General features: G+C 40.2%; 1 long non-coding RNA gene across 1 annotated transcript; it reads right to left on the bottom strand.

The window, feature by feature from the left end:
- Positions 1-283: 283 nt before the first annotated feature.
- Positions 284-6,286, bottom strand: LOC121892110. Its single transcript, XR_006094300.1, has 3 exons — positions 6,237-6,286; positions 1,489-1,524; positions 284-370 (listed from the first exon to the last, which is right to left on the bottom strand). It is a non-coding gene; the product is annotated as an uncharacterized LOC121892110 (long non-coding RNA).
- Positions 6,287-24,627: the final 18,341 nt, after the last annotated feature.

The following is a 24,627-nucleotide window of genomic DNA, read 5'->3' as shown; positions in this document are numbered from 1 at the left end:
TGCTTTCATCCTCCTGTAATATATATTTGACTTTGCTTTATTATCATATTTAATATTATTGTAGCTGCATTCAAGTAAAATTCAAACTGGTATGAAAAACTTTAAATTCTTCGTCCTTTATTTTCCTTTTCTTCTCTCCTGTTTCTATCTGTCTCTGTGTTTTTCCTTCAGCGTTCTTCCACCGTCCAGCCTGGTGGTGGAGGTTTTTTTTTTTTTTTTTCCTGAGAGCCGAGCGGAGCCGAGCATGAAAGTGACTTCCTCGATCATCTCTGCAGCCTGCGGCGTTCTGTTCAATCCCTCCATCGCAATGATGGACTTGGGCGTCACGACTCGCTTCCCTCTGGAAACTCGCCTTCGACTGAGAGGAGTCCTAAGATGGTGAGAACACACACACACACACACACATGTACACACACGTACACACACACACAGGCAGGCAGGCAGGCACACGTATACACATATCATATACACAACCTATCAGACCAGACACAAGCTCTCACCTAAAAATACATCTGTGCAAGACGGCAATCACATTTCCTGTAATACATGAGTAACTTTTTTTAGTTTACTAAAGCATGTAATTAATGTAATATAGTGTCATTACTCAGATTTGTTTATTTATAATATGAAATGAGTGACATTTCCTCACAGTTTAAAAAAGTTTTGCATTTAAAAGCAAAGTTAATTTAAGTAATACAAACCATTAATACATAAAGCGTTGTATTACACAGTAAAACGACTGCCAACATTTAGATAAATTGAGAATTACAATCAGGAAAAAGAAGTAGCTTCATATTACCGTATATAAAAATAAAAGAGAATAATACACAAAAGCGTTTCACAGTCCAGACTGGTTATCCAGAACACTCCGGCCGTCTGATGCAGACCAGTAACGGCTCAATAAAGTCAGACGCAAAGTCGCCGTTTCTCCTCCGTCTGAAACAGCATCTCTCTTATAAATTTAATAAGAATCACAGTAAAACACAGTAATGCTGTGTGAGCGTTTGGACCGTTTACAAGAAGCATATTTCCCTTTAAAGGGCCACTTTATCAGATCTATTCAAGGGAATGATATTATATATATAGAACAAATGGATCTAGTACAGAACAACATCTGTATTTCTTTATAAAACATCATTTTTGGGAGGAACTGCTCACAAATAAGGACATTTAAGTCCAACATTATAAAGCTATATAATAATCCCCAATCTATTTTAGTTTTTCATCCCCCAAACTTTGTTTTTTCAGTTTTTTTCCACCTTAAATTCATCAGACAACACTCTCTTCACAAACTTAAATATTCTCTTTTGGATCAGGAGTTTTTCGTCAACACATAGACAGATCTGATACCTCAAAGTAAAGCTGAAGAGAACTCACAAGTTCAACGTTCAGACATTTGTAGTCTCGTCATGTCTCGCTTTTCAACATCTTTTGCTGTTTTTTTTCTGGCACATGCCAGAAAAAATTATCGTTTTGCATTAAACTCACGTTTCAGGCTTTTGGCTTCTGCTTCAAATCCAAAATCTGCAAAATTACAAGGAACAAGAGCAAAGGTCACAGAGCTGATTTTTTATTTTTTTCCAAATGCAGATCAATTTATGACCTCTAAAGCAGACAAAACAACAAAAATGAGTTTCTGTAAAGCATTTAGTTTGTTTGTTCTCTCTGTAAAAGACATTTTTATCATATAAAAGTAAAGACATAAAGACAGAAAAACAAGCATTTATGAGCAGTCATTTTGAGGGTCGTTGGTCCCACTGATGTACCTGACGACGGGTAGCCGAGGAGGAGGAAAGGTAAATGAAACAACCTCGACATATGTTCATGTAGCAGCAGCGGCGGCGGCTCTTGACTCGGTGTTCAGCATCTAATCACGTTTTCAATTGCCTGAACAACTTCAGGGTTGATTATCTGCCTCTCGTGGAGGACACGGGCAGCACTCTGAATGTGGTCGGATGTGCTGATGTGGAGAGCTGGTGATTAAAATGTGACCTCTCATCTCGGGAAGGATGAAAACTGCCTCTCTGGGCTGAAGGTGTGTGTGTGTGTGTGTGTGTTTGTGCCACCTGTCGGTAGTATTCATCTAAATCCAAGGTTAGGAATGATGAGGTTCAGTCTGGGTGCAGATTTACTTCTGAAGCTGAGAAAAATATATATTTTCACCCCTGTTGTTGGTGAATGATGCTGGTTGATAGTGTGTGTGACTAAAAGTTCAATATCTGATCAATATCCATTAACTGCTACATCAGTCCAACTCTAAATAAATGCACAATGTTTTACTACATGATTAACAACATCCCACAAATAAGAAATCCACCTTCTACATGCAGTTTTTTTTAAGAGAAGTTCGCATTTTATAATTATAATCTCTCAAAAACTACAAAAACAAGAGCACTGCCTCACTAATCATTGAGTTTAAAATACCAAATATTAAAAAGAATGTCTCCTAGATAGCTTAATTTGATTTGCAAAATGCACTAAAGCACTTAAATATTCTTAAATGTTCATATTAACTTAAATTTTTACTGTAAATTCTGTATTTTTACACCATAAACCTTCATTGAAGAGCCATATTTGAACCTTTATACATATATTTTTTCCATTTTTATATCAGCTTTCATAAGTTTCAGTTTTATTAACATTTCCTGAAGGCAGACATAATCTCAAACCCAAGAGGCGAAGACAACACGTCTTGTTTTTACAAGTTTTGCAATTCAGCTGCCAAATTTGGATGTCAAATGGGGAACATTGGTCTCAAGCTTGAAAAAACATAAAAAACCAAACAAAACCAGTTTAAATGGCAATGAGCCCGACTACAAAGCCCGAGATCGATATCTACGGGCTGGCATGGTTATATCAGCCAGGTTAAATAGTTATGGTTAAAGAAAGATTAGGGTCACGGTCTCATACTTTGGTTTTCCCCACATGAAAGTCGGATACGCTCTCCGCCTCGCCACACTTCTGCATAATGTTCAACTGCTGCAGAATCGTCCAATATGAGCGTAATTCCTAGCGTCTCACAGTGCTTAAATCCATCATGTTATCTTCCTCTTTACTTACTTCTCGACTCTTTCATTGGTGTATCCAATGTTGCGCGTCCATTAAACATTATGTATCTTTTAACTCCACCCATCCAGGTTTAACCCCCCCACCAATGAGATTAGGCCTGCTCATGCCCTCAGAGCAGCTCTGCCTGCAGAGAAATGTGTGGTACAAGTCAAACTCCACCGCGCGACAAAGCCACACTGGATTTATTAAAATCCACTCCAAAATGTACTTGTGCTTTATCCGGCAGAAAACGAGTGCCACCGTTTATACCTCTTGGCTGCGGTCGCGAGGCGGCTGAGGAAGACGAGCACCCAGTGTACTTTAAATGTGTGAAATGCGGCGAGGAGAGGCAGCAGGGACCACCAGGTGCTGCCTCTCCACCTCGAGCCGGCCGAGGAGCGCTTCTCCTCTCCAATAACCCAAAGGGCTGAGATGCCACTCGCGGCAGCCGAGCCAAAAGACATTTCAAGTGTGCACTTCAAAGGGGCCTTGGATTATGTTCGCGCACAGTCTATCCTGAGGGGATCCTTTGAAGGGAAACTTACTGCAGAGCCACTGGTGGCCGCTCAGTGTATTTATGTGTGTGTGTGTGTGTGTTTGTTTGTTTGTCTAAACCCATTTTACTCACTGCTCTTGCCACCGTGATGTGGCGTTGGGAGCGGTTTTCCTCCTGCAAAAGTTTCTGTGTAAACAGAATTTAAAGAGTTTTATTCCAAGAAGTACTGGATCCACATTGGGAATATGAAACTTAAAAGTTCCACATTTCCAAAACAAGGAGGATCTAGTAAATAAATCATAATTTTATCATAACTACCTCCAGTGATGCGGTACGACGTATAGATGTCGGTGTGTGATTGTCATAAACCAAGACGAACATTTTTCAAAATGAAAGAGTCAAATTTTAATCTGAAATACTAGAAATCAATTTTAGAAGTTCTGTTTTTACACAGAGAGATTTCTATGCTTAAGTGTCATTTTCTTAACCAAAGACCTTGATTTCAGCCACATTGAGTAGTATAAAACTGATACATTTGTTTTGTTTTGTCCTTGGTTTTTTGAAAGCATAACTATTCTACTGTACCTGCGTGTTAAGATGTTTTAGCTCCTTAACTACATACAGTATATCATTTACATTACTGCTGACCATTTTTTAGGATGTACTTTTCCTTCTCAGGTTTTCATTCATTTCCGAGCAGATTCTTCAAACTTGATTGAGTAGTGTATCCATTTTTGTCCATATTACATGATGTTTTGTGGTAAAATATAAATGTATGAATCATTTGAAATGTCTGCACTATGATACCTCATAATTAACACAAACTTAATGTTCACTGTGCAAGTTTTACAAATTTGCTAATTCATTATTCTACTAAAATATAAACTGAGTAAAAATGGATGCACAAAGTGTTAAAAACTTGTATAATGTCAAATATACGTAATTTGTAATAAATGGTCAGGCAGAACCACTGCTCACATCCTTCAAGTCACTTTTAAAACCAGGTTTCCTGTATTTTGGGAAGGTTATATTTACAATTCTCAGGTATTTGTGAAACATGGAGGTTCTGGCATATAAAACATTAACAATTTTTACACCAAAAACTGAAATACCTCCAATTTGTGGCATGAAATAAATGTGGCTATAAAATGACATTTTAATCATCATAAGTATCACCATTATGTGCATCAAAACGATTGTGAAAATGAGTTTACAACAGCACCGTGGGGTCAGAGGTCACTCTAAATTGTTGAAAATCAAGTCTGAAATGTATTCAGCGCTGAAAAATCTAATTTGTTTATGAAATGTTGCTGTTTTGGAAATCAGAGACCTTGATTTGCAGGTTTCCAGCGACCCACTCTAACATCTACTTTCCATTGCTTTCATAATTTCCGCACGTGTCACTGCAGCAATGCAAAGGTGGCCGCTGATTAGAGGCTAACAAATTGCACAGCATCAAGGGGAGGCAACCAAACATCTGTAGGACACCTGCACCCGTGGGTGCCAGGATATGAAACACTGCTGAAATAAACAGGCATGGGGAGGAGGGGGTGGAGGGGGGGTAGTTGCTGAAACAACAGCAACTTTGGCAGGCGATTATCATAATTAAAGCCGCATCAATTAAAGGGGTCAATCACTGCACGGCTGCCACCTTCCTCCGCAGATGGTGAAATTTGTTTAGGGCTGTCTCCTCTTTTCCCCGACACCTCTGAGGGACAGACACAGAGCCACACTTTCACCAACACTGTGATAAATACACAGATGTAAGAGCAGGACTCACAAATTAGCTGAAAAATACAATGAATTTAAAGCATTTAGAGCCTTTTTCCATCACTTTGCATCATATTTCAATAACTAACTGAACACCTTGCTTGTCTGAGGACATCATTCACTCCTGATAGACCAACAAGCTCTATAAAAATCAACACCAAAAGCACCTACAGTCATAACCATCAACTCATAGTCTCACTGCTACATACAGCAGCACATATAGACTGATATGTAGATGTAAATGACAGGAAAAGAGGAAATAAAGAGGTGCAGAAGTACTGAACCAGTATTTGTGATGTTGGATATGAACATAGGTACTGTTTGTGGTTGACTTTTGAGAGCTTATGTTAGTTTTTTTGGGGGGTCAGAAAGCTAATGGTTCTAGTTCAACCGCTCTACAAACTTAAAGATGCTGCAAAATGATTATACAGACATATATCAAGTATTGGTTGCATCTGTCATCATTTTGATAGATGATTATTGATATTTTAGATTCACATTTAAGGTTATGCTGCTATATTGTGTAGGAATAGTCTGGGATTTAAGGATTTAGAAGGTAAACATGCTAACATAAGTATAAACCGGACTAATCTGGGGGGGAAAGAAGGTTCTAACCTAAAAATAAACCTTTTTTTTCTGAAAGTATGACTTGTCACTGTTGGTAGTTGTGATGTTGATCTCATACTTGTTGATGAGGTCATGTAACTGTACACCTGTAACTACTTAAGCACGTCTGTGTGTCATGTGAGTCTGTCTGCTGAGGAGCAGTGTGCTCAAAATACCACTTAGTCATTTTTTTTTGGTGCTATTTTTAAGTCTTAACTGAAAAAGATTACGTGGCTTGTACAGCCTGTAGCAGCTCAGTACCTGAACATTAGCGTTGGCAGCGTTTGCAGTGTCCAGATTTTGAAAATACACTTACTTTTAAGGTGAGAAGAGAAGCTGACATGACCACTTGACTTGTACTGAGAGAGCTTTACCATTTGCAGGAGCAGCTGCGGAGTGAAGCAGGATTTGCTCTCTGTCCCGGAGGTCCACCTTAAAGCAGCAGGGAGTGATTAGCTGCGGCGGCTCCGGCCAAGGTGGGTGCTACACAGCCGGCATTTTGCATTTTAATCGTGCCAGCCTGGTGAAAGTAACTGCGGGAGTGAATGGGAGAAGAAACAGACGTGCGGTGGTTCAGTTTGACGGATATACAGCATGAGATCAGACATGATTCAGTATCAGCATCATCCACCTCTAGAAACAGTCCAGTCAAGTAATTCTGATGTACTAAAAATAAAGATATCTGTGCTTTAATCAGGACTTTCTGAAGTTTCATCGCTGTGGATGGACAAATTAGCAATCTCTGGAGTTAAGAGGTCATCTTCCCGCCAAATAAGAGCAGTAAACAAAAGGGGTGGAGTTGTGAGTCTCAACCTTCCCTGTGGAACCGAGGGTTTTAAAGCCGCCGCTGACCTGCGAGGGGAAGTCTGGGTGGGTATAGCGGCCACAGGGCCCCGGCGGGGGGCCAGCTTCCACCCAAGATGAGGACTGACACCGGGGTTCAGGGGTTAATTTGTGTAACAGTCGAATTTGCATACAAATGAAAAATGACAGAATTTTTCTGTTCTCCACAACTTTCAATGTCATCCGCATCAAGCCGGCCCTATCTGCCGCCCCCCCCCCCCCTCCCTCACCATCCCCCCTGCATGCCGTTTGAAGAATATTCATTACTTGTGAAGCTGGGGCACCTTGTTTGCTATTAATCTCCACCGCAGGTCAATGACTTAATTTGCTCAACTTTATCAGTGGTGCCATTCACTTTTTCTTTCTTCCTCCGCCCGTCCGTTCCCTTTGTAGCTTTTTCTAAAGTGCTCTCATTGCTTCTCTTCATAGAGACCGGCTAAGCTTTTTAAAGCACAACAAAGGCACAGTAACTCTGGTCTCTGAAAGAGTTTTGAAGACATAAATGAATTACTTGAGAGGGAAATATACGCCGGCCCTCTAGATTGCTCCTTCTTCTCTTCTCCCGCAACGCCCAACAACTTCTGGAGAGATTTCCTCTCAAATCTTTTTTTTTTTTTTCTTCCCTCTTCTTTCTCTCTCCCCTTCCTCTCTTAGTCTTGATTGGATTGATTGTTTTTCTAATCCAGGGGAAATTACTTGCAAAAAGGGGGTCACATAATCATGGTGAAAATAGTGAAGTGACTAGAGTCTTTCCACAGAAGATTGCACTCAGATGAATATTGCGTACAGTATGTCTTGTTTCTACTTTTTTTTCCCTCCAATTAAATGCCTTTTTAGATAAAATCATGTAAAAGTCTGAAGCTATAATTAATGTTAGACCTTCTTTAAACAAATTCTCTGAAAAATTCATCAAACCTGTCCTCTGGAAATGGGTCAGAGCTGGATTAATCAGTTGATCGATAACAAATCAAGATAATCAGTCCTTTGTAAAACCATCTCTACTTCAGTCTTTAACCTTACTACCACCCACAGTTTCACCCATAAGACTCTGTGCTACAAAAGTTACAAATATCATATGTATAGACTCTCATCTCTTTTGTTATTGTGGTCATTTTTGTTAGCAAAGAGTTGCCTGTTTACACATATAGCAGATACAGAACATTATCATTTGTTTGGAGTCATGTTTCTGGCCACCTGATGGATGTAACTCCGGTATTCATGCTCCCTTTTTGCTCTGTTTTGGTCTTCACCAACTCCTGAGAAAAATCCTTTAGCTGCTAAATGCCACCATTTAGTAGCTTTTTAGAGCTTTTGCACTGAAACCATCTTCCTGCTACAGCTGGAAACGAGCTGATGAGAGAGGAGAGACTTTACCAGGAAGGTTAGGGGCTGTTGAACCAAAACATTGAGCTGAAAGATGCTAAAACGCCCCATGGAGTCAAGTGATAATTATATTAGTTAATTTGTCATGATGAGCAACACCTTTCACAGTACATGTAGTCATCTTTTTCTATTAATAATGTAAAAAATGTTGATTAGTGCAGTTTTGGCACTCTGGCAGTCCAACAATGTGACAAGTTGTGTGACAATGTGATAAAAAACTACTGTAAAAAATCATTCCAAGTATCTAACAATCAAAAATAGTTCATTTTTTAAGTTGGACCAGTGTTAAAGGGTTAATGAAACATTACCTCAGTCAATCTTACATGCAAGAAGAAAGTGCTTTAGTCAAGTGTAGCCACAGTCTGCTTTTTCAAACAGTCAAGCTTATTTACACAAAGTATCAGAGCATGTTTTACTTCCTCATAAATAGACTAAAATGCTTGAACTGTATACTCTGTGGATTATATTTCTTTTAATCCATAATTGGTTGTTTAGGCTAAACTGACCAAACAAAGTACAAGTGCTTGGATGCGACCAATCAAGAAGCTTCCCCTCGTGTATGCTTGAAGTATGAAAAAAATTGCGGAGGATTAAATCTATATTGTGGAGTATTAAAAGAGCATTACGCAATATCAGAGAATACATAAGTTTGTTTATGTCAACATACGATGTACGTCTGGCGGAGCGACGACATTTGTTTACTTTAAACAGTAATTGAGAGTCTGTAAGTGAATCCTTACACATGAGACATAAATTCTAGCCATCCAGCAAGTAAAGGCTAAACACGCTCAAAAAGAAATCCCTGTAACTTTTGGTTGTTTGCCTCCTGCGGGCGTTTTTGAACTGCTAAAATCAAAATTTCCAGCTTCATTAAGTAGCCCCACTCCTCCTTCCAGGAGAGGAAAGTTGAAGGGAAGGCAGGAAAAAAAAAAAAAAAAAAGTGCACGAGAGAAAGTATAAAGCATAAAGCAAGAGAGTGAGAGAGAGAAAAAAAATGTCTTGTGAACCATTGTTTGGATCTTTATGCAAAAAAAAACCCTTTTGTGTTTCAAACTCTTGATCCCCCATAGGCAAAGGAGAGGAGCGTATTGATCTGTACTGAAAGGAGACGGCCCTTTCATCATGCTTCCTCCTCACCTTAGACGGCTTTGAGGGGGCTCCTTCAGGATCGCAGCACCCTCGCCTGGCTACCGGCCCAGAGATTAGGATGATGATAACCTACCCAACCCTAATAGGTAGCGAACGAAAGCAGAGGCTGTCTAATTAGCACTGATCAAAGCGGCTGACTTTATCCCCAAAACAAACCTGCACATTTGAATGTGCTTAGGAAAGGGGAATGGAAAGGAGGTGTAAGGAGGAGGGGAGAAGTTGGAGGTTTTGAACTTTTTTTTTTTTTTGATGATGATGAAATGCACAGCCTCGCCCGATTGCCCGTTCACCGTTTCTTCTCTTTTTCTACTTTATCTGCATGCAGATATGTAAGCACAGAGAGAGCTGTGAGGAGCACATAGAGGTTATACATAACTGTGAGTTTATGAGAGTAGTATTTTCATGCGTACCTTCAATCTTGACCTTTGAACTTGTAGCTTGTTTGCACTCGATATGACTTTCTCTGCTAAAAACCGTTATTTAAGCCATCGTGACTCCACACCAAGAGGTCTAAAAAAGTCAAAGCAAGGACTCTCAACTGTCAACAACTGTGGATACAAATTCAGCAGAGCAGACACCGAGTCTCTTGAGATTATTCTTGTTCACACCAGCAGCGTCTTGTCAACTCGTCACAATACTCCACTGTCCTTTTTTCCCCAAGAATTAACATGCATAAAACGCTTCAGAAAAAGGAGAATAATTATCACATTCACTTCTCGAATCAGCATATTTCTGCTACCGTACCTTGACTACCACTTGTTCTTTCTTTATCCCATGTGTACGGTCATGTGTGTTGCACTCTAGTGCTGTCACTGGAGTGATATATACTCCATACAGGAAATAACAGATCAAGAAAATCCATCTTATCCATCTTAACCACCCACAGATGTAGTAGTGTTCATCGCTTTGTAAGTGGACATTTGTGGATAGCTCATGGTTCATGAGTTGTGACATATGCTGATATTTTTGGAAAATATTGCAGACCATAAAAGTTGCTTTAAAAACATTTTTCATCAGGTTTTTTCTTATCTATTTGTTGATCCTAAACGCAGCAGTGAAATGTAAATCATTTACTAGTTTTGGAAAGGGATTAGATGAAACCTTTGGAAAATTCCCTTTTTTTTACCGAGAGTCAGATGAGAAGATTGATACCAGGTTATGTGTCTAGACCAGCTTTAGTGCTTCTTGTCATAGATTCTCTAAATCTGTGAAACTCTTCAGGAATGATGAACACCATTCACCCTAAAAATATTCCCTAAATTGCTGTTTTTATGATGGTGGTGGACAGGGTTAGGGTTAAGAGGTTAGGGTTAGGAGATTAGGGTTAGGGTTAAGAGGTTAGGGTTAAGAGGCTAGGGTTAAGACGTTAGGGTTAGGGGATTAGGGTTAGGGTTAAGAGGTTAGGGTTAAGAGGTTAGGGTTAGGGTTATAAGGTTAGGGTTAGGGGATTAGAGTTAGGGTTAAGAGGTTAGGGTTAGGGTTATAAAGTTAGGGTTGGGGATTAGGGTTAGGGTTAAGAGGTTAGGGTTAAGAGGTTAGGGTTAGGGTTATAAGGTTAGGGTTAGGGGATTAGGGTTAGGGTTAAGAGGTTAGGGTTAGGGTTATAAAGTTAGGGTTGGGGATTAGGGTTAGGGTTAAGAGGTTAGGGTTAATAGGTTAGGGTTAAGAGGTTAGGGTTAGGGGATTAGGGTTAGGGTTAAGAGGTTAGGATTAGGGTTAAGAGGTTAGGATTAGGGGATTAGGGTTAGGGTTAGGGGTAAGAGGCTAGGGTTAAAAGGTTAGGGTTAGGGTTAAGAGGTTAGGGTTAAGAGGTTAGGGTTAGGGGTAAGAGGCTAGGGTTAAAAGGTTAGGGTTAGGGGATTAGGGTTAGGGTTAAGAGGTTAGGGTTAGGGTTAAGAGGCTAGGGTTAGGGTTAAGAGGTTAGGGTTAAGAGGTTAGGGTTAGGGGATTAAGGTTAGGGTTAGGGTTAGGGTTAAGAGGTTAGGGTTTAACACATTCTTCCAAAATCTCCCATAACTAGATTTATGTGCCCTGTATGGAAGCATATACACATTATGTCTCTCCACTGCTTCATTCAGGTTTTACCTTTATTTTCTCACCCGTCTGTACATCCTCACAAGTTTCTTTTGAGCACAACATTTGTCCTTAAATTTCAAAGTCTTCCCTAATAGTGCTTTTTTGAGACCTGTAGTGCAGCTCTAACCGCAATGAAGTCATAACGCCGGGGCTTCAAAAAGCCAAATCTGACGCCTGTCTGACTGCACTTTGAGATAAGAATCACACTAAGGGTTTTTCTGCGCTGTAAAGGAAGCCAGAAGTCGAAAAAACGTATGTGCAAGTAATTAGTGTGATTGCAAAGAGGAAGGAGAAAAGTGCAAACGTGTCACCACTCAAGACATCATAAGTGTCTCGCTTTTCAGTCTGGAAACTCTTTAAGGGGACTTGGCTGCTGTACACCGAGGTATGAATGTCTACAATATGGTGATGAGTGTTGCGGACCGAGATAAATCCATCGCTGACAGCAAGCACGGCCAACCTCTTGTGACCTTTCGGGCTCTTCTCTCTCATGTTGCCTCCTGTTTTGTTGATTTTTGCTGCTCCACTGGGCTGAACAAGCCAACATGTGCCACCCCCTCCATCCATCACATCATCTAATTTGCTTTTTCCAATCTGAATTTAAGTGAGGGCAGGAGCCGAGCGGTGCTGATGAGGAGACCGAAATGCGGCGGCGTTTTTTTTTGCAAATGTGTCGAAACTCATCCCATTTACCGTCAAAAGTCCGCCAGAAGTTTGATGCAAATGTACAAATTGCCATGACTGTGAATGTATTTGAAATTTGATCACATTTCAGACCCTCGCACTCAGCCTCTGCCCCCCAGAACTTCATACACCATCAAAAAAACACAACGCCCCGAGTTTTCTCCTAATGAATTCCTGATAAAAGAAAGTTTATTTTTTCATATTTTTACTTTTTGTATTACATTCACACATTTTCTAGTCGTCCAAGATATATGTGCTGTGTCCTAATCTTAATGGAAGGAGCAAATTTTGCAGTCCGGTTTTGCATATATTTCCCCAAATATTAGATGTGACTGTTTGGCCTCGCAGCTCAGGAAAGTTCAGACTTTTTAATACGAGAACTAGATGAACACAGACCGTTTCTTCACGCTCTGATTTCGCTTTAAACTGTCCTCTTTGCTCCGTATTTAAGATCTCATCTACCTGTGATCGCCGACATGTGTGAGCCCTTTTTCTTCTGGCATTAAACATATGCTCCAGACATATGTTCCATGCAACATATGCTCTGCTAAAGCTGCCGTTAGCTTCTGTTTCATGCCAATATACAGTCCTGGATGTTTAAATTTGAATTTCAAGTACTCAGCACCTTTCCGGGAATTTAAATGAACCCTGAATTAGGATCATATCTCAGAGAAATTAGGAATTTCACGCCCTGTAAGGCAAAATAGCATCCAGGAAAGTCATATGAGTACAATATGTGTATGTCTGTTTATTCATCTTCATGTCAGCGTGTGTGTGTGTGTGTGTGTGTGTGTGTGTGTGTGTGTTGGAGGGAGGATTATTATCCATTGCCTCCGTGCATTAAGCTTCCCCTCATCCAGTGCCAAAGGCCTGACCCAAATATGGCTGAAAGACAACATGTGACCTGCTTAGCGTTTCACCCCCGGCTCCGCTTGCTCCAGGCTGCGGTGGAGGGCGGCGGTGGCGGTGGTGGTCCGGTGTAGGGGTGGGGGGTGGGGGGGGGTGCGTGTGTGGCGGTGTGCAAGGAAGGTGGGGGGTAGAGGGTGGGGGCTTCAGTCTATTAGTGGGAGAAAGCACAGATGCCGGCAGATGGCTGACATATTGTCCAGAGCTGACCCGAGCGTAAAATAATTACTGGAAAGTTCAGTGCTCTCAGGTCTGCGGCATGACTTCACCTCCTGTCACTGAGGAGCTTCGTCTTGAAACGGAGTCGAGAATTTAACAGTTTTGACCACAATTTGTATCAAACTCGTCTGTTAAACAGGTTTAATGTGATGCCCTAAAGAAACTTAAGGCTTAAAATCACCTTTTCTAGATATTGCACATGTCAAAAAAAGACTAAATGTCTGATATTGGAATTTGTACCGTTGTCTTTTTTGAGGAATCAAGCTTCATAAAAGTCACTTAAACCCTTAATCGTCCATATAAACTGTGAATTAAGGAGGTTTAAATCCAGGGTTATCCAAGTTTAACATTAAATCTTTGGGGATGTAAAACTCAACTTAACACACTTCAGTTGGATATGCTCATGAAATCCGGTTTTTGCACATTGTTTCCCTCGTTTAGGGATAATTATCTGAAAAAATACCTGATATTGTACTTAGTTACTTCTCATGTTGACCCTGTTCAAATAAAAACAGGCTTTTTATCCTGTGATGGTCATAGAAATGATCAGTTTTGAGCTATTTTAACTTAAGGACGGTACAATCGCTGCAAAAGTCTCCTTCTTATCAGCTCATTTTTGTCTGTAATTGATTCAAGATTGAAGATTGAAGAGCACTTTACATCATTGCAAGTGCAACTATGATCAAGCACTGAGTCACCAACAGATATAAAAATATATACAAATATACAGTATCAACTTTAACCAGAAAAAGGAAATAAAACTATAAATGCCAACATACGAATATCACAGTACTATAGTAAATACATAGATTTAGTTGTGAAATGTAAATATGGCAATAAAAAAAATACATGTGGAATAATGTAAGCTTACTGCCCTTGATTGCTTTGCATATTAGCCTCTATGTACATAGTTGTTATATGGCTTAGTGATGCCTGTAAAACCTATTTTTGTAAAACAAGTCTGCCAGTGCAGAAAATTAACTTTGTTCTAGTGCAGCAACCTGCCTTATTATGTCTTGTTTCTAGACAAAGACACTCATTTCTAAAAAAAAAAATATTGTCGAAACAAGTTGATTTCTACTAGAAACTGGAATTTTCACTTGTTTAGAGCTTAGTTATAGACAAAAATGAGTTCATAAAACTGTGATAAACAGCAGATTTGCCATTATTGAGGTTTTTATCCGAGTACAGTGGAGGTATGTGCTTATGAGGTGTAACATTAAATCTGCAAACAGCCGCGCTAAATGATCATAAAACAGCAACTTCAAAGCGCTCCCATTATGTGCTGCAGAAAACATGCCAACTTTCTTATAAAAATCTGAATTATTTTATTCTCAGCAGCAGTTTGCAGCACAAAAAATAACTTAAGAGTCAAGAACAGGCTGCTCATATCACTGTATATTCACCGTATACTCACACATGCAACAATTTATGTTTGTGTACTTTTGTGTCAGCCTTTCATCGCTGAGAGCGAGCTGTTTATGAAACTCTCTCATGTGATCCAACCCCACCCCTCTCCGCGATTGCACACACATATCCACAAACACACACGGATGCAAATGTGTCTTTTGGCTATGAAAAAGCTGTCTGTACTCATTTGTAGTCTCCGGCCCGGGGATAAATCAGATCACGGTGATGGCGGCTGCCTTTCCCTTCCCATCCCCTCCTGCTCCTCTCTAACCGCCCCCCCCCTCCCCTCCCCAGCTTGTGGCTACTGGCCCAGCCAGGGCCCAGGTAGGGCCGGAGGGGGGCCCCCATTCAGTCAGCAGGCTGCAGATGCTGCTCTCGATCTGGCTCTGTGTCCCCCAAACGTCCCCGATGCGAAGAGACCAGACACATTACTTTTGGAGTGACATTAAAACCAACAGAGAGGAATGTAAACCCCTGAACTCATGCAGCCAGTCACATGACTCTCCATGTTAGAAATATGAGTAAATATAGCTCTATTATGCCCTCAGTGGCAGTAGACACACAGAAATGTATTGTTTATGTTGCTATAATACAGATCGGGCCCTCATTGATGTCTCGCCACCGGAATTTATTCACTGGAGCACAATTGATATGGATCGTGAGTCGACCTGCAACAGTCTGCAGACATTAATGTAAACAAGGTTGATGTTTGCCGAGGCGCAGTTATCAGTGTCCTCGTACGGAGGCGGGTTCAAAGAGCCGCACAGCAGCTACAATAACAGACAAAACAAGCCTGTGGCCCGACAACGGATGAATATACATTAACTCGTACCAGCGCTCCCCCTTTTGAAAGGCCAGAATTCATTTCATGCTAATGATAATGACAATAATTCACAATGGACAAGAGAGGAGGCCTTGCAAAACAACTGCGTTCCCCTCTTAATATGATCAGTCGTGATGATTTTCTCCACGATAATGATTCATCAAACGATTCTGCGGCGGTCACAAAAGGGCTCAAGTCATTAATAAAAGAACAGAGTCAAAGCACCTTGGGGATCTTTTTTTTTTTCTTCTTTCACCCCCCCCTCTCCCTGCATTTGGACCTACTTATCATTAAAGCAAGTAAAAAGTGACTGCTACATCTGAATGAAATCTCATTGTTGGATTTCAAGATGTGAATAAAATTCCATTTCAAATTAGGCCCCATTAGCATCACTAAGAGTCCTAAGATTCGGGTGACCTTTACGTTCCGGATATCTGAATCTTGGAAGTCCTTATTCCTCTGTTTATAGAAGAGAAGGGAGGGAAGGTCTTCTCTCTTTTTTGTCTCCTTTTTTTTTTTTTTTTTGGATTCAGGGGAGTGACGAAGCTGCACAGAGAGATTTGACCTCCAAATTGAGATATCCAGTGTTTTTAAAAGAGGTGACACCTTTTCTCCCATGTTTTAAAGAAGAAAATTAAAACAAAAGCCGTGCTGCTTCATCAGGTACTTCCTCCATTGGTTTATTTGAAGATGCAGCTTCTGTAGATCCACCAGACAATGATAGTGTTTCCTAATTGCAAAGAATACTGAAACTATTTTGGATGCTAAAATTAGTTGTTGATTGAACCTTTAACTGTAGAAAATTGCAAAAATATCAGTAAATAAATGAGTTCTGCTCATTCAGTTGTACTGTAAAGTTCATATGACTGTTGCAGAACTGAGTTAACTTACAAAGAGTTACTCTTTCCTTCTTCTATACTTCTCTAATTAAGTCTTTTTTTATGTTCGTATTCTCCTGTTCCAATTTTCACCACCAGTTTTCACATAAAGATCAGTTTACTAGTCATGAGGAGTTCCTCTCAGCCTGTAAAAACAGCTGTATAAAGTTTTCTGTGTGCTCTGAAGGAGCTTTCTCAATACTGAGGGTAAAAAAAAAAAAAAAGGCCCTGATGATGTCATAGTGATGTAATTGGCAGGGATTATAGAAAGCACGAGTTAGGGGCATGCAGTTTGAAAGATCTGACATTTATCAGACCTGGAGGGTGCTGGGTTTTTTTGTTGCATTATGGGAAGTGTAGGTTCCTGTGGTTTTTCTGCTTGGAAAGAATCAGCATTTAATATGAAACAAGAAACTGAAGCGAGTGTTTAAAGCTGCAAAACAAGACGCTTCCGTGACCCGAAGGTTCAGTCGCGGTCGGTTCAAATCAGGAGCAAAAAAGATGCAACGAATTTACTTATTTGATATTTTCAAAAGGCCCTTGAATATTAATGCACTTGTTTGTTGAAATGAGACTGAACCCAGATGAGAAAATAGGACATGAGGAGAGAAGATGGGAGGATGGAAAGAAGAGAAAGAAGAGAGAGGAGAGAGGAGTGGTGGTGGGGGGGTGGGGGGGTGGAGGGGGGGTTGACAGATGTAGAGCTCGAGAGGTTCGGAGGTCAGACCAATAAACAAACAACGCATCGATTTCCTGCCGCTCTCCGCCGTTCCTGGGGAAACCCCCTCGCCCTCCGCCATCCGGTTACGCTCATCTCCACTTATGTTAAAGACGCTCCTTGCTGGGGGAAGCCCGCCCCCCCCCTCCCCCATCTACACCTCCCCCCCACCCACCCCCACACCCTCCTCCCTGGTTAATAGCATCCCTTGGACATCTCCCGGGGACGGTGCATCTGAGGTGAGCCACTACCAGAGATTGGTAATCATTTTATTAGAGGAAGTCAGAGCTGGGCTCCCACTCGGAGAGGGGGGATAAATGGTCGGGCCTGCGGATCCGAAGCTCTGAGCGTGTTTATATGAAGGAAATAAACAGAGAAGGAAAGCACAGATCTGTTTCTGCACTACCCTGCATCCTCTAAACCCTAAAACGCTGTTATAAAACAGCTAACTCTGACTTGTGGCTCTGCAACAGGACAGGAGGTCTGAATCCAAACATCCAGACTACTTTGTTGGATAACTTTATTGATATAGTGAGGTAAATATATAACGAAGGATAGAGAGTGTTCACCAACAATTTAATTTAGATAATTGTTGTTTTCAACCAGCAAAGACAAAAACATTGAGCACATCCTAATTGGGAACAGGGTTTTCATTGATATGTTTCCACTGACGAAAATGCAACGTCGACTAAATAAAAACTAATTTATGATGACTAAAACTATTGACACTTTCGTCAACCAATAAAAAGTTGGGAAGACATCACACATATGGATACATTTCACATTTGATGTCAAGGAAAACACGACCCTTTGTGAACCGTGTGGCGCAACAAACTTGAAGCCACATTTGTTGACGAGTCATCCTGAAGTTCATGCAAAGGTAAGCACCATTAAATGTTCTTTTTTCAAGCTAACGCTAGTTTATCAGCTGATCTGGTGTGTTTTCACTAAACTTGTGATACAATACAAGCTAGAAGAAACAACTGCACTGATTAGAGAAGTGAATGATCCAGAGTTGCTAATCTTAGATTGATTGACAAGCTAAAGATAATAAGTGTAATGTTCAGGTTAATGTTACTCAATGTTAGACCTACTATGATGGTAGAAAGCAGCAGAAACTTAGTGTAGAGACTACTGGGAGCTGTGTGAGTGAGAGTGGGACCCTTATTCAACCTCACAGATACAGAAAACCTCCGATGACAAGGTCGGGTCACTGAGTGCAAATAAAGCTGCTGCATCCCAGCAGAACATTTCAACATCTCTTCTGCTTCTTAATACAAAAGTGACTCCAAAGAACAACATGGACAACAAGGAGGAGGGCATCGCTAAATGGATTGGGGCGCACTGGATCACTGGTCTCAACGACTGAAGATGACGGAGACAGTAGAGTAATTATTCAGGCCCAATCAACCTGCAGAGTGTCCAAAATGCAGCCGCCAGACTTTTTACCTTCACCGCCTGGTTTTGTAGAATTGATTTTAAAATTTTACTATTGACTTTTAAGGCTCTGAACAGTACCGAGCATCGAGCTACCTGGCTGAGCCGATCAAGGCTGAAGACGAAGGGCTCCAACCCTGAGACTAGACTAGAAAAGTCACTCCCTTCTTTTAAATCGCCTCCCAAAACATTATATCTACCATATTAATTATTCTACCTGTTACTTATTCTATCTGTTAATGTTATGTGTTACTTTTATCCATTATTCTATCATTACTTTTAACTGTTTTATGTGTTATTTTATTTGTTGACTGCAACTTTTCTTTCATTCGTCCTTGTTTGTGAAGCACTTTCTAACAGTTGTTTTGAAAAGTGCAATATAAATAAAGTTATTCTTTTTATATATTCTCATTTGTGTGATTTTGTTATTGTCTGAGATGGTCTTTTGCGAAGAAGCAAGGTCATATTCTTGTTTGATTTTAAGATAAATAAAGACATGTTTCATATCACAACAGTTAAAACTGTGTCTGTATTGCACATTCAAACCTTAAAAGCATTATATAATAACAGGTAAATAGATGTTTCCTCCAGGAGTCTGTAATGAGAGAGCAATCTGTGTTTATACAGAAAATTAATTGTAAAAAAATAGATTTTAGTCGACTAAAACTAAATCTGCTGTGAGAATTAACACTGACTGGGAGGATCCTTACTTTGTGGGTTTAATGCGATATATACAGTGTTAATATACTGTTACTCAACAGTGCAAATCCACCATTATTTATCTTTTTTTATACTCCCTAAAGCAGCAAACCCTGCGTACATCATATTTATTATAAGTTGCCAATGTCAATACTGTTCAAAACCATCCCAAATAGTACCTTTTTAGATGGATTACATGGTCTAGAGGTTGCAGGCATTCATATCCATCATAACAAATGAAGTTTGAAGTCTTGTCTCATTGCACATTTTATCCCCTTGTGCATGCTTGGCCTTCATCACAGTAGATGTAACTGTAGTCCGTAAGTTCAGATGGTGGACACTTCGATGCAGCAGATCGCAAAGTAACTGCTGCAATATTTCGAACCATATTCAAAAGCAATACAAGGTGGACTTTTTTTCCCCTCCTAAGAGTGCGACAGGCAGGAAATAATTTCACACCTTCGTTTTTTCTCTCTTTTAATTTCACCATCATAAAGTGCTGCACTTTCTTCTTCCCCTCTTGTATTTTCACCCTATAGCCTCTCCTCCTTCACCACAAAAGTAGAGAAATGGAAAGGCGCTTTTTTTTTTTTTTTTTCTCCCTCTCCCTGTGTTTTTAATCCCTTTGCACCCTAATTGGCCTTTCTTTACTGTGAAGTGAGTTCAATCTGCAAGCAGATAAAACAAGTGTTGGGCGAGGGCGCAGGCACCGTGGCACTGTGTTCCCAAGCATGAAGTGAGCGGTTTTGAACTAATATCCAAGCCTCCGCAATTAAAAGGCTCCGGAGTCGTTAGAGTAACTTGCTTTTTTTTTTTATTCCCCCCCCCCCCCCCCCCCCCCCCCCCCCCCCCCCCCCCCCCCCCCCTCTTGCAATACTGCTTCACCTATTCTCTGCTGGAGATAAGACGATGATAGCTGCTCTCAGATCTGGACCTCTTGTCTGTGTGAATGCAGATTGGACTGATTACAGCTGAGGATCGGTGCGCGTTAGGTCATCAGCAGCCCAAACACGGCCTTTCATCTCGTCAGCGAGTCGAGTATCGAGTGGCTGCGGCGCGGTTCGACGACACGCTTGACCCCTTTTTGGCGAGGCGAAGAATGGCGACTCTTTTGTGCGGGGGGTGATTTCTAACGAAGCCTCGGCCCACCCATCGAAATACAATGACGCCGTTGTGTAGGTACCAGGATTAGCAACGACTAGTATCGATCCGGGTGTTTCTTTCTTCCTCCTTGTCCGTATGAGAGAGGCCGAGTCAATATCTGCAAGCTTTGATTTCTTTGTGGCTGTCTGTCTCTCTCTCGACTGATGCCTCTAATGTTATCGCTGTGAATGCAGGGAAGGTGTAATAGCTGAAGAGCTTTTGATACAACAGTTCCTCAGCAAATGTCCTTCTTGAAGACCTACTTTGAGATAAAGCAAAGAAATGATCTACCAGTTTGCAAACATCAGCCTTTTCTTGAATATTAGGTGTCTACCATCTGTGGTGAAGGTTCAATCCTGACCACACAAACAGAAAACACCTGAAATAAGCTGCAAAAACCCTCCGAACTGGTTTTAATGGAGAGTTTTAGGGTCTGGTGATGTTCTAAAACAGGGTAATCCAACATTTCCAGGCCCTGTGACTCTGTTTTTAGGTCCCAGCAATTAGAGTTGTAATATAATTATGAAGTTATTTAGTATTCTCTTTAGAGAATGAAGGTTGCCTGAAGGGAAACCATGACATAAATATGTTGAAGAAACCTATTTAATTTTTGTTTTTTGACCTTGTAGGAACTTGAAGTGACCCCATGTGGAGTTTCGAGTCCTGCAAACGATCGGTCCGATGTGCTGTTCTAGTGGCTTTTGCTTGGCAAATTAATTGATTATTTACATTTAATTCAAGTAATTAATCAAATATTTGAATGAATAAACTGAGAGGATGGTTGTTTAGAAAGAAAAAGCGGAAAAATTGTGGAAAATATTAACCAAACTGAGCCTTAAAATGATCCATGCAGGTAAATCCAAACTACTAATCATTAAATTTAGGGATAAGACTGATGTCATTCTATATATTTTTACTTTTGTCAACACAACCAACAACGTGTTAGTCTTTGAAAGTGTTAGTTTTTACAAAAAAACAGCTGGAAACTGTAGTTTTTTACCAAGCAAACAGGAAGAAATGGTGCATTTGTTTGGGGACTACTTTCAGCTGCGGATGAATCCACGTTTGATGCTCTAGTGAGTATTTCCGGCAGCAGGAAGGTGTTTGTGAGATTATAAATACGTATAATATCATTTTTGGACAATAATGAAGCTCTAAGACTTTGAACGCATGTTTGTAGGATCAATTCATCGTTGGTTTTGGTGTTTAAAATGAGAAGAATATTGAATATCTCATGTTTAAGTCAAACCTGACATGAAACTGGGGAAAAATAAGCAAAATATGTACCTTTTGTGTCAATCAAGAGTAGAGTTAGCAGTGCAATAAAAGTGCAGTGAAACATGCTGCGAGGACTTCACATAATAAACATTTAACACAACACTGCCTTAAAAACATTATCAAGAAAATACATCATTCACCAGGAGGTTAAATTTTGGCAGAACATATCGAAACAGCTCTTTACTATGTGCCAGATTAACTGGAGGGCACATATAATACTCTTTTAGAGCCTATTTGTTGCTTTCATGTTAATTTAAAGCCTAGTTTTGAACTGGGAATATCTATCAGCAAGTTAAAAATCCAGATTGTTTTGCTTCGCCTTTGCCACAAATTTTGGCAGATCCTCTCCAGTGCCCGTAATATCCGTATTCGTTTATTCATTTGTTTGTCTGTTTGCGTTATATGTTTGCTTATTTATCCATCTCTTTATTTTTTAATGAGTTGAAAATCCACCAGAGAATCCGGGGCGATGAAACTTTAAAACGTGTACAGTAGCAGTGAGGGGAAAATATTTACATTGAAGCCGGCCACAATCTCAGAAGATCCTCAAATGTAGGTTAGAACTGCAAAGTTAATATGCAAATGTCCTTATCTGCTGGGATTCACAAACAACCATCATCCTGATTGATTTAATAAACTGCTTTTATCTTTCAAAGTGTTAATTAGGAGAGATGGGCCTCGCTTTGAATCTCAGCTTTTCTGTGGCACAATTAAGAGCTTTCAGACAAAGAGAAACTTTCTGTCCCTTAACATCACTGAACTCGCTGCTTCTTCAATGTTTTTGTTTTATTTTTTTACAGCTTGTTCGTGTTTCTGAGGCGCAAAGCTTCCCCGCGACAGTGAAGTCAGGTTATAGCAATATATTCAAGTCTGTCACAGTCATCCGTCAACCTCCATTCACAAGCTACGGTGCTACGTTTGATTATTTATCAAATAAATGATCAATAACGCAGCGGTTATCTTTGTGATTTCCGTGTGCTTGTACCCAAAAGAAAAAGAGCAGACTCCAAACATAGAAAACGTTTTTATTCTGATGCCAACGTTAGAAATATCAGCAGATTATCTTTAATTTCCTTAAGAGTAGACTCCATCACTAACATGTTCATCTCTTAATCTACAAGAGAAAGTCTTTTAAATTTAGTTTAATTGCAAATGATCAAAAATGCAGCAGTATAAATGCTGACTCACGTTGACAGTGTGGTTTTTCAAAATAGTTAAATGACTGGTGTTTGAGTAGTGACCTTTAGTGTGTGTTTGGTCCTGTCAGGCAAAACTGAGGGCGTCAAAACCTGTTTAAAGTTTCTAATAATGTCCTTTTTTTAGCATTTCATGCTTAAAATGATCACTTATCAGCTTTCAGAGGAGTCATATTGTTATTATATGATTGTATGTGTATAATGTTATTATTTATTGTCCAAAGTAATGATTCAATTTATCATTTAATGAACTTTTTGTTTCGTCTAATTGTGTGCTTGTGCAATTAATATCAATATCAGAAACTATCCTTTGTAATATTGATAATCATTTCAACAGTATCCTGCAGCCCCTTCACTTTATTCTATTTATATAGTATTTCTACATTCATAATTGGTGATAATAATACAGTATATAGTGTTTAGATCTGCTTATGATGAGCTGTAGTTTCACTTTTCTAGTCTAGATTTTTATTTTGCTCTATTTCTGTAAATAATTGTTGCTTTTGATTTTGCATAACAGAATCAACAGAAGTACAGATCAGTCTTATTTGATTTATATTGTTTTGAATATTGGCTGCTTGCTTTTTCAGATACGTATACAGGAAGTGCATCCTGTCATGATAACGGCACTTTGTATTTAACACGACTTTAATCCAGGAAGTGAAGACACAAAACACTTAACGGTGAATAAATTCCTCTTATTCCTGCTTTTCTCTTTGCTCCTGTCTGGACTCAACCTTCCTTTCCTTTTTTTTTTCTGCTGGCGACATATTTCCATGACGCAAGAGTTGACGCATCCTCTTGGCTTGAAACGCCGGTTTGTCGATGTTTTTTTTTTTTTTTACTGTACAGGTGGAGAGAGGGAGAGGTGGTGGTCGGATCGAAAGGAGCCAGCGAACATGACGCAGGTGCAACGTTTTGGCTCTGACTCGCAGGCAGCAGCCAGTTCGTTCATGTGTGTGTGTGTGTGTGTGTGTGTGTCGCTTTCTCTGTGCCAACCTGCAGGGCAGAAGAGTTCACATTGTGCGGCGACATACTGGCGAGCTGCATGCCAGTGACCAAAAAAACAAGGGAAGGAAAAAAAAAAAAAAAAAAAAGGGATTCCCCTCCAGTCAAGGGAACCACGACATGAAATGCTGAAGCTGCCAAGGCCCCTGAAACCAAAGAAAAAAAGAGAAAAAACCCGGACATGTCTGAAAGCGTCCTCTCTCATCCGTGCATGTGTCTCACAGTATCACAGAGTTTTGATCTCATCCAGTCGGACACTTTGAGGGAATATTTTTCTCCCCGCCACGCCAAAGCAATCTGAATAATTTTTCAACTGCATATTTTAACTCTCAATCTATCTTTGATGTCTTATTTGTGTGATTATGTCTCCCTGCTTGCAAAAAAAAAAAAAAAAAACAACCAATATGCACCGACTGTCAACCACTCGTGGCACTTTTCCTCCTTTTTTCTTTCTTCCCCGTGCACGGTTGGGACTGTTTTTTAATTTTTTTAATTTTTTTTTTTTTTTTGCGAAAGGGGGATCAAAGCAAACTCCCTCATGCTTGGCTTCAAGTAAACACGAAACGAAAGAGATGAAGAAACTTTAAAACATTGTTGAAGGGGTGTCCTGTTGAATCCCGAGCCCCATCTCGTGAGTCTTTGACGCCGCTTCGTCTTTTTTTTTTTTTTTTTTTTTTAAAAACCAGTCAAAAACTTTTTTCTTTTTCGGAGTTTAGCATGGGGGGACGTGGGCGGCCGTCTTAACCTGAGCAATTAAAGCCGAGACAAACCGCAGAGGCTGCAGAAAGCCGGCGACAGCGACCGCGCCACCTCTAATTATTGACTGGCCCCTGGCTTGGCGGCAAAAAAAACCTTCA

This window comes from Thunnus maccoyii, chromosome 24 (genome assembly GCF_910596095.1).
Source record: "Thunnus maccoyii chromosome 24, fThuMac1.1, whole genome shotgun sequence".
Classification (NCBI taxonomy): domain Eukaryota; kingdom Metazoa; phylum Chordata; class Actinopteri; order Scombriformes; family Scombridae; genus Thunnus; species Thunnus maccoyii.
Note: the sequence above shows the minus strand (reverse complement) of the source record. Positions and strands in the feature narration are given on the sequence as shown.